General features: G+C 59.4%; 1 long non-coding RNA gene across 1 annotated transcript; it reads right to left on the reverse strand.

The window, feature by feature from the left end:
* Positions 1-3,474: 3,474 nt before the first annotated feature.
* LOC145722394 (uncharacterized) lies at positions 3,475-9,288 on the reverse strand. Its single transcript, XR_014146660.1, has 3 exons — positions 8,944-9,288; positions 7,513-7,582; positions 3,475-4,855 (listed from the first exon to the last, which is right to left on the reverse strand). It is a non-coding gene; the product is annotated as an uncharacterized LOC145722394 (long non-coding RNA).
* Between the last annotated feature and the right edge of the window lie 44 nt (positions 9,289-9,332).

Here is a 9,332-nt window from a genome sequence, read left to right on the forward strand (position 1 = left end):
TTCCCCCAGGCTCCCCACAGGGCCCTGACAATCGCTCCCCACAGCAGGGTCAGCCCCTGGCCCAGTCACTGGCACGGAAGGGGGCAGGGTGAGACAGGGTTGACCCCACTTAACCCCAGCCCATGGTCTCCTCCTGAACCATCACTCAAGTCCCAGGACATTCTGGTCCCTTTCTCATCACCCAACTCCGCCAACGGGAAGGGACTTTCAAAGGCCATCTCCTCCATTTTTCTGCCTCCTCCTTAAACGTCTGCCTAACCTCTGCCCCTGCCCAGCGCCCCAGAAACCTCAGACCACTCCTAGCGCCTCTGCCAACCTTTCACAGGCTTGGCCAACCTCTCCCAACTGCCCCCAGGGCACTGGCCGGCCGTTTGCAGGGGGCGTGGGAGATCAGAAGGCAGGGAGGAAGGCCGGGGAGACCTGGGGCGTCTGGAGGAGACGGGACTCAGGTCTGAGCTCCCACCCCCACCCCCGGAGGTGAGCAGGTGTGTCAAGCCAGGCTGGGATTCAAGCTGGTGACTCAAGCCGGAGCAGACAGCTGCACGGTCCTCAGCAACCAGCCCTCCCTCCCGCCGCCCGAGCTGGAATCCTAGAAGCTGGGAATTCTAGAAGCAGAGAACAGAGTCCCAGAAGGAAGGGCCCTCAGGGATCATGCCTCTCCCTTGTCTGAGAGGAAACTGAGGACCAGAAAGGGGGGTGGCCTGTTTGGGGGGTCGCTCAGGCAGCAGGGAAATCACTGGTGTCACAAAAGGGGGCTGCTTGGGTCCAATACAAACCAGCTCAGTCCCAGCAGGTGTCAGCTGGGCCCCTCCACACCCTCTTGCTCTCCAGGGAGGGGAGTGGGTTCTTCAGGGTGGAGAGAACTCTTCCTGCAGTCTGTTTTCTGTCTCTCACCCTGCAGTGGGGCAAGCAGGTGCTCCTCGCTGGGCCCCTCTCTTCTCCTTCTGGGCCACAGATTATGAGGCCAGGACAGGTGCCGGGGCCCTTTGGTCTCAGGTGGGGGATTATAAGCTAAGGTTTCAGCAGGAGCCTAAAGGCAAGGGTGTCCCGGGCTCAGCCCAGAGCGGCCTGGGGAGGGAGAGCCACCGTCCCCGGGCCCAGCATGGGGGCGGGACACCCAGCCCCCATCCATCTCAGCCCACCCAGGGATGCGTCTGAGCATCAGAAAGCCTGGGGGCCTCCCCGACCTGGGTGACACAGGGGGAAGGTATCGCCGTCAGGGCTGCCTGCAAAGCCAGGAGCCAGGCCAGGCCAGGCCAGGCCCTTCACAGACGGGCACCATTTATCCCCCTGACAAACATTTTCAGAGCTCCCCTCTGCGCAGACCCCGCGGTGGCCGGAGCCAATGCGATCCCTCACACAGCTTTCGTCATCCCCCAGCCACTGAGGAAATGTTCTCTGACCCCCTGCGAGGTGCCCAGCGTGTCATTCCACAGGCCACCTGGGCTCTGGAGCCAGGGTGGGCACTTGGAGCTCGCTGTGCGGGACACGGTACTGAGAAGGACGGCCCTCTCCTGCCCCTGGGGCCTCTGCCAGCCTCAGGCTGCCTGGGGCTCAACTGCGGCCTCTCCTCCAGCCGAGCAGAGGCTAAACTTTTCAGACAAGCTTTCCTGTAATTGTCCTTCTGTCATCACAGCTCCTGACGCAGAAACCAGCCAAGGGACTGTGGAACTGCACAGGCAGAAAGGTGAGGTCACCCCCCAGCAGCCCGTCGCAGGGCAAGAACGTGGGCCACAGCCCAGCCGGGGCCAGGGACTCGCCAGAGGAGAGATTCACCCTCCACAGCCCTCTCTGGCTCACTCCTGCCCTTTGCCCCCATCCCTCGGGGGAAGTCCTTCCTCAAGGCTAACTTAAGTGCCTCCGCTGCAGCGTCCGCTCTTCAAGGGGACGCAACCCAGAGGACAGGCTCCGGTCTCCAGTGGCTTCAGGGACCAGGCAGGGGAGTGTGTGTGGGCGCGGCCGGGTGGGAACCTTTCTTTCCCTCACCTTTCTTCCCGTGCTCTCCACCAAACTCTCCCGGCCCTCCCCTCGCCTCAGCCCCCAACTTGGGCTCCTGGCTGGGAGCCAGCATTGTTCCGGCCCAGCTCCCCGCTCGCCTCCTCCTTCCCTCCCTGGGCACCCGCCTGCCCCATCCCTGCGAGCCTGGGCTGGGGGCGGGGGGAGCAGGACTGCTGGTCTCAGGCTCCGCTTCCTCCTCACGCCGACTCCATCGACAGAGAGGGCTGCCGAGCTTGGGTTACTTGGGGCCCCCGGTTATTTTTAATGCCACCAGCTCACAAGATAAATATACCCTCCCCTCCCCCTGAGCTGCCCGGACGGAGCCCCTCCTTCTCTGCCATTCACCCAGGTTCTTCAGACCGGGCTGGCTTCTAAGGCCTTCCCCTCACATGCCCTCCTAGTGGGCCCCCCTCAGCCCTGGACTCCCAGCAGAGAGACAGCGTGGCCCCCAAATCCCATAGATGACAGGGGAGGTGTCCGGGCTCCACCTAATGCCATCTTGAGACCTGTGCCCAGCAAAGGGCTCCCAGCGGAGCCTCCCCCTGGGAGGGGAGGCTGGGGCAGGCCTCCCAGAGCCTGGGGAGCAGGGGGAATTGGCGCTGGACAGGAGTCGCTCCTGCAGGTTGGGCCCCGGGGCCCCTCTCCTACTTGGCCAGGGGCCGGGGGTGGGGTGGGGTGGGGCTGGTGGAGCGCCCCTGCTGCCTCCTGTCTTATCCCACTCTGCTCCTGGTAGGTCCCACAACGCAAGTTCTGCCTGCAATTAACTTCTTGCCTCTTGCGTTGGTCCAGAGAACATTCTGACAATAGTTCAGGGCAGGAACTGCAGCTCTCCAGGGAGGGCAGAAGAGGGAGCCTGGGATCTGGATGGACTGCTGTTCATTCCTAGATTGTTGGAGTGCCGGGAGGGGAAGCCGCCAAGGCCCTCAGGACAGATCCCAGGTGAATCAGCCTGCAGCAGGCGGCTGGTCTGTGCACCAACAACAGGGCACTGTCTCCCTCGGTAACACCTGCTGCAGGACAGAAGCAGGTGATGGTCGCCTCTGTCCGGGCTGGCCTCTGGCCACACAACTTCCACCTCACAGGCCTGTTTCCTGGACCCACAGAAGAAAAGCCTGGGCCCTTTTACCCAAGAGCCCCCACAGGCCCAAGATGACCCGTCCTCTGTATTTATTTTCAAATGCTTCATGCACTCTGTCATCAAGAATTCTTTTTTAGGGGCGCCTGAGTGGCTCAGTCGGTTAAGCGGCTGCCTTCAGCTCGGGTCATGATCCCAGGGTCCTGGGATCGAGCCCCGCATCGGGCTCCCTGCTCGGCGGAGAGTCTGCTTCTCCTTCTCCCTCTGTCTGCCGCTCTGCCTACTTGTGCTCTCTCTCTATCTCTGTTAAATAAATAAATAAATAAAAATCTTAAAAAAAAAAAAAAGAATTCTTTTTAAAAAATTTTTAAAGATTTTATTTATTTATTTGACAGAGAGAGACACAGTGAAAGAGGGAACACAAGCAGGGGGAGTGGGAGAGGGAGAAGCAGGCTTCCCACGGAGCAGGGAGCCCGATGCGGGGCTCGATCCCAGGACCCTGGGACCATGACCCGAGCCGAAGGCAGACGTTTAACGGCTGAGCCACCCAGGCGCCCCTGTCATCAAGAATTCTATTACACGCAGTGGCACACCTCTCGAGCCCCTGTATCTCTGACCTTCTCCACAGAGGGGACCGCCGTCCTCTCCTTCAGTTTTATCCTCTGCTTGCTTTCCAGACATACTTTGACTATGTCCACAGGACACACTTGTTTTGCAGGGTTTTGAACGTTTAGGTTCTGCCCCTGGCTTTTCCTTCTCCGCGTGAGGCTCGTGAGCTTCGTCCACGGGGCTGTGATTCCACAGTTGTATCAAATGAACACACCTCACGGCCGGAAAAAATCAAACGCCTGATGGCGCCAAGAGGATGCGGAGCAATGGGACCTGCTTGTGCCCCGCTGGTGGAGAGCGAACTCGCACACCCACGTTAGAGAACGGTGAGGCATCCTTTGTCCAGTGAAGATGTGCGTTCCCTCCCAGACGGCGCCTGTGGGCCAGGAGGCCTGGGTGAGGGTGCCTGGGAGGTGTCGGGCACCAGGACCCACGTCCCCACCTCCCTCACCCAGTGCTCCACTTCACAGGCAGACGTGAGCTCCTGGGGAGGACCAGGCACCGGGCAGGCAGAGGTGAGCAATCTGGGTTCAGGCCGGGGAGGTATTACTGTCCCACCTTAGATGGGAAGCTGAGACTCAGAGAGTTTAGGAGTCTCTGCAGGACTCCGACTCGGGTGTGCCTCAAGAGCTGGTAGTCTGGACAGCCCTGCCCCACTGCTCCGGGGGCCTGCGTGCCCACCAGGCATGCGGCGGGGTGTCTGTGCCCTCCGTCAGTGGGGTGCCCCGGCCCAAACTCCGCCCTGCGGTGTGGTCTGTGAGGCAGCAAACACCTGCGGGGAGCTCCGTGTGGGCAGGACATCCAGACGCTGGCGGCCCAGCCCGCGCCCCCCATCCCACCTCCAGTGCCCCCCCAGCAGCTCCCTTGTCCTTCTCTGTCCGCTTCTCCCAAAGCTGGGTGGGCCGGTGGTGGTGGGAGAGAGAGACTCAACTCTAACCAGGGGAGACGGGCTTGAGTCCCAGGTCGGTCACCACCTGGCTCCGTGTGGCCCACAGCGGCCCCGAGTGAGAAGACAGGAGAAGCATGAGGGACGTAGAGACTGGACTTCTTCACGGGTCCCCTCTGACTCATCCTGTGATCCCACCATCTGCTTCATTCCCGGAGAGAGGGACGCGCCGTCCGAATTCTGATTGTGTGGTCTTGGATAGGTGACTTAACCTCTTGAGTTGTCTCCTCCAGTGGAAATCATGGCCGATCACAGTAATGTTACCTGCCTCACTACCTAAATCGTAGTTTTTAGAAATTCAGTTTCAGGGGAGGATGTGGCGCTTCTTGAGGCAACAGCGGCCCCTGGTGGCCTCGCCCCACGACAGGGCACAGACCCGTGCTCACTGAGCCAGGAGTGGGAAGGCTGCCTCTTTGCGGGGTGCTCACTGAACCCCAGACGCGGAGGGCTGGAGATGGAGAGGGACAGCGCGTCTCTGGACCTTCTCTCCCGGAGCAGCCTCATCCACGCTCATGCCCCCCCCCCCACAATCTGCCCCGCTCTGCCTTCATCCTTCTAAATCGGAGCCCCGCCCTGCACACCTCCCCAGGCCACAAGCAGGGGGTCTTCATGGTTCCCCCGCTCCATCCCCACATCTCACTCTTCCTGGAGCTGACATTCTAAGTATTCCCACATCTCTTTCCCCCTCTCCACTCCCGGGCTCGGGTCTCATCATGTCGAAGCTTGGTGGGGGCATCGGCCTCGTGACGGGCCATGCTGCCTGTCTCTCCCACCGCCCCCCCACCCCAGCCCTCCGCAGTGATCTTCCTAAGATGCACATCTGACCAGGTTACCCCTCGACTGAGGTTAAAACCCTTCCATGGCTCCTCACTGCCTTGAGGGCAAAGGCCCCACTTTAACCACACTGCATCCTGCTTTGCCTGCCTGTCTACGGATCACACTCTGCGGCCCCATGTGTCGGATAGGCTCAGACGCTCCCGGGGATGGGGGTCCACATGAGTCCTCCGTGATTCCTTTGCAACATTTATTCAGTGCGTATGGTGCCCCTAGCATTCAAGAGGGGTTCGTGAGTACTGTTCCAATACATGAATGAGAAAACCCAGAAGGGTACGCTGACGCCTCCAAGTGGCCTAGAGGGACTGGGCTCTTTGTTCAGTGCTCTCTCCACCCTACCTGCTGTCTGTCCATCAGCCCCCTGGCCAGGAGGAGAGAGGGCCAAACCGGCCCATGTCAGCCCCATGCCCTCTAGCTGGAAGGAGCGGGACAGGGAGGCAAAGGGAGGGGCTAAGTTAACGATAGATGCCCTGGGCTCTGCGTTCTGAGGCAAAGAAGGTGGGAGAGGAGAGGTAACCAAACTGAGACCCTCTGAGATCTCCCTGACCCCCTCTCCGGTCCCTTCAGGACATCTGGCAGACCCCCTCCGAGATTCTTTGTCCTCCTAGGAGGGGGAAACAGGGGTGAGTGTTGCTTACCCAGTGCTGTAATCAGCCCCCCTCAGGCATGGACCTCCCCCAGGGGGGGGCTCCTTTCATGGAGTCCTCTTGGCACACCAAACCTCACCTGTCCCTCCCTGGGGCCCCCTCTATCCCCCGCCAACCCTGTCCACAGTCTGTTTCCCTTACTCAGCGAGGCCCAGAGGGCAGGTGAGCAAACTCCCGGCCCAGGAGTGGGACACCAGCGTGCCCTTCAGGCGGACCCCCACCCCTGAGGACTGGTCCCCTCGGGAGCCCACACCTACTCGCCTTGGGGGGCATCACACTTCCCCTCTGAGCCAAGGAGGGAGAAGCTGCAGCCTGCCTTCCAGGGCTGGCCCGCAGCCCAGCGTGGCCGTCCCCATGTAGACGGGGTGCAGAGCCTTCCCGGCGGCTGTGGGAACGCTCTTCGGGGGGTGTGTGGTGCTCAGAGGCTGCCGCTTTTAGCTTTGGAGCTTAGCTGGGACATGAGTGTATTGAGAAAGTCTTCATGAAACCTTACTCCAAGTTCTCTTGCCGCCCCATCTTCTTCCTCTGAGATCAATTCCAACCTCTCAAGGTCCCTCTTAAAATATGGTATCCAGAACAATCCTCCACGTATGGAGGGCAAGGGGGCTGTCACCTCTGGTCTGCACACCCTGCGTCCGTTAATGGCTTACTTGGCTGGGCAGCCATTTTACAGTGTTGGTTCATGACAGCTGTGGTCTGCTAAGACCCTCAGGCTGTCTTCAGTGGATCCGTTCTCCTCTTCACTATTCCTTTCTTTCTTTTTTTTTTTTTAAGATTTTTTTTTATTAATTTATTTGAGAGAGAGAATGAGATAGAGAGAGCATGAGACAGGGGAGGGTCAGAGGGAGAAGCAGACTCCCCGCTGAGCAGGGAGCCCAATGCGGGACTCGATCCTGGGACTCCAGGATCATGACCTGAGCCGAAGGCAGCCGCTTAACCAACTGAGCCACCCAGGCGCCCCTCACTGTTCCTTTCTTAGGCTGTTGCCTTTGAAACCAAAAGCAGATTTTTACATTTATCCCTACTAAACGTCATCTGGTTCATTTTTTTCTATCTGTATATTGGACAAATGCGGCTTCTAGGCTTTCACCTGGGTCTTTAACAAAAATCTGCGACAGTTAAGACGGAGGACAGAACTCTGCAAGAATCCCCACGGAGACTTCCTCTGCTTTCTGAGGAACATCTCTGGGGATGGCCACTGAACTTTGTGTCTGTCCACTGTAGTATCATGTGGCCCATGTGTCCTGGGCCCGGGCACAGAAGAAGTGCAGCCAAAGGCCTCACAAAAATCCCGGTAATCCAGTGCAACCCCGGGGGAGGGGGAGAGGAGGCCATTTGGGCCTCCATGCGCCCACGGAGGGCCTTCTTTTCCTGAATTGGTCATTGCTTCAAATATCACTTACCTGTTTGCAACCTGCTGAGCGTCGATGTGGCTCTGTCAGGCCGTGGAGGCTGGAACCCACTGTCTCCTGCCTTTGGAAAATCAATACCACTCGTCTCAACATTCTAGAGCATCTTTGCCCCCCGTGGTCCCCAAACTCACCACCAGTGTTCATGGGAGAGTTTGCTCCAGTGTAATGGCTTTCGTGGGGATGGTCTTCAAAGACTTCCCCACACGTGGCTTGCTTGATCTTCGGAACAAGCTTATGGGAATGGGTATTAACCTCCTTTACCAACCAGATACACTGAGGGTCCCTTGGAGAAGTTACGCAATCTGCCCAAGGTCATTTAGCCAGAAAGTGCAAAAGTCAGACGCGGGGCTCTCTCCTGGACACAGGTCTTGGGAGCCCAGAGCCCGGGCCAGACAGCAGGCTTTGTGGGGTAATGTGAGGATGGAGAAGCCTCAGCCTCAGGTCTGCACTGACCCTCAGTCAGTCCCCCTTTCTACACCCACTGACCCCTCCCGGGCCTCCGGTCCACGATTGGTAGTGGATTCCAAAGCCCAGCTGCCCTGGGGACAGGGGTGGAGGTATTAGTGGGATGGCCTTCTGGTCACTGTTCTACCCCCACCCAGAAACCCTGTCCATGCTCTGTGCTCCCCAGTTCTCCGTGGACACTTTGGGAGCTAAGTACTGTTTTTTTTAAGGTTTTTTTTTTTTTTTAATTTGACAGAGACACAGCGAGAGAGGGAACACCAGCAGGGGGAGTGGCAGAGGGAGAAGCAGGCTTCCCCCAGGGCAGGGAGCCCGATGCGGGGCTCCATCCCAGAATCCTGGGATCATGACCTGAGCCGAAGGTAGACGCCCAACGACGGAGCCACCCAGGCGCCCCAGGAGCTAAGTACTGTAATAATCTCGCTATATTTATCTCCACCAGCTGACCCTGAGCGTCCATCCCTGCTGCCTTCACAGACCAAACTATGAGCTCCTCCGGCGAGGGCGGCTGACACATAACAGGCAGGGGTTAACACTTCCTAGCCTAAACTGGGTTTACATGAGCAGCAGTTCCCTCCCCAGAGATCCCCTCCGTCCCCTTCTGGCCCTGCTGCCCTTTACTCTGCGTTCTCCACACCTTACCTGTCCCTCACTTCCTAGCTCAAGGACGCCCTCCTCCGCTTCCAGAACTGCGGAATCCTCAAAGGGATGTTTTGCGGATTCAGTCAGGGAATGCCAGTAAGATGTTAGAACACGATCTGGCCCCTTACAAAGGCTCAGGAAACTGGGGCTGGTTGTGATGAAGCGGGCCTCTTCTTTCCGCCTGCTTCCTCCTCCTGGCCTGGTCTGCTCACCACCAGGGGGCACCCTCTGCCCATGAAACCCTCCCGCCCCCGCCCCCACGCACCGAGGGAGGGATGGGGCCCCTTTGCCTGAGAACTGGGGGAGGCCTTGGCCTACCTGAAACGTGGGTTTGTGAGCCTCGGGCCCTACCGAAGAGCGGTAGGAAGGAAGGATGGAGGTGAGTCGGGGGGCGCGCAGCCCTCCCCGGACCTCCCGGGTTCCGGGTGTGTGCGCACGTGCTGCGGCCTCCCAACAGAACATGTGTGTCCTTCTGCCCTCTCTCTGCAACGCCGCCTTCCCCCGGCATTTCTAGCAGCAAAACAGACCAACGGCCAGCGGCCCCGTGAGATGCCCCTCATTGCTCCCATTTTATGGATGAAGAAACCGAGTCTTGAATTCCGGAAGTGGTACCGCTCCGGGGTGTGCTGGGTAACAGAGACTCGCCCCGTTCCACCCCCTCCCCCCACCCAGGCCTCGGTCCCCGGGGCCCCCTCCACAGGCCCAGG

This window comes from Leptonychotes weddellii, chromosome 6 (genome assembly GCF_054177405.1).
Source record: "Leptonychotes weddellii isolate Sample4059 chromosome 6, ASM5417740v2, whole genome shotgun sequence".
NCBI classification, from domain to species: Eukaryota; Metazoa; Chordata; class Mammalia; order Carnivora; family Phocidae; genus Leptonychotes; species Leptonychotes weddellii.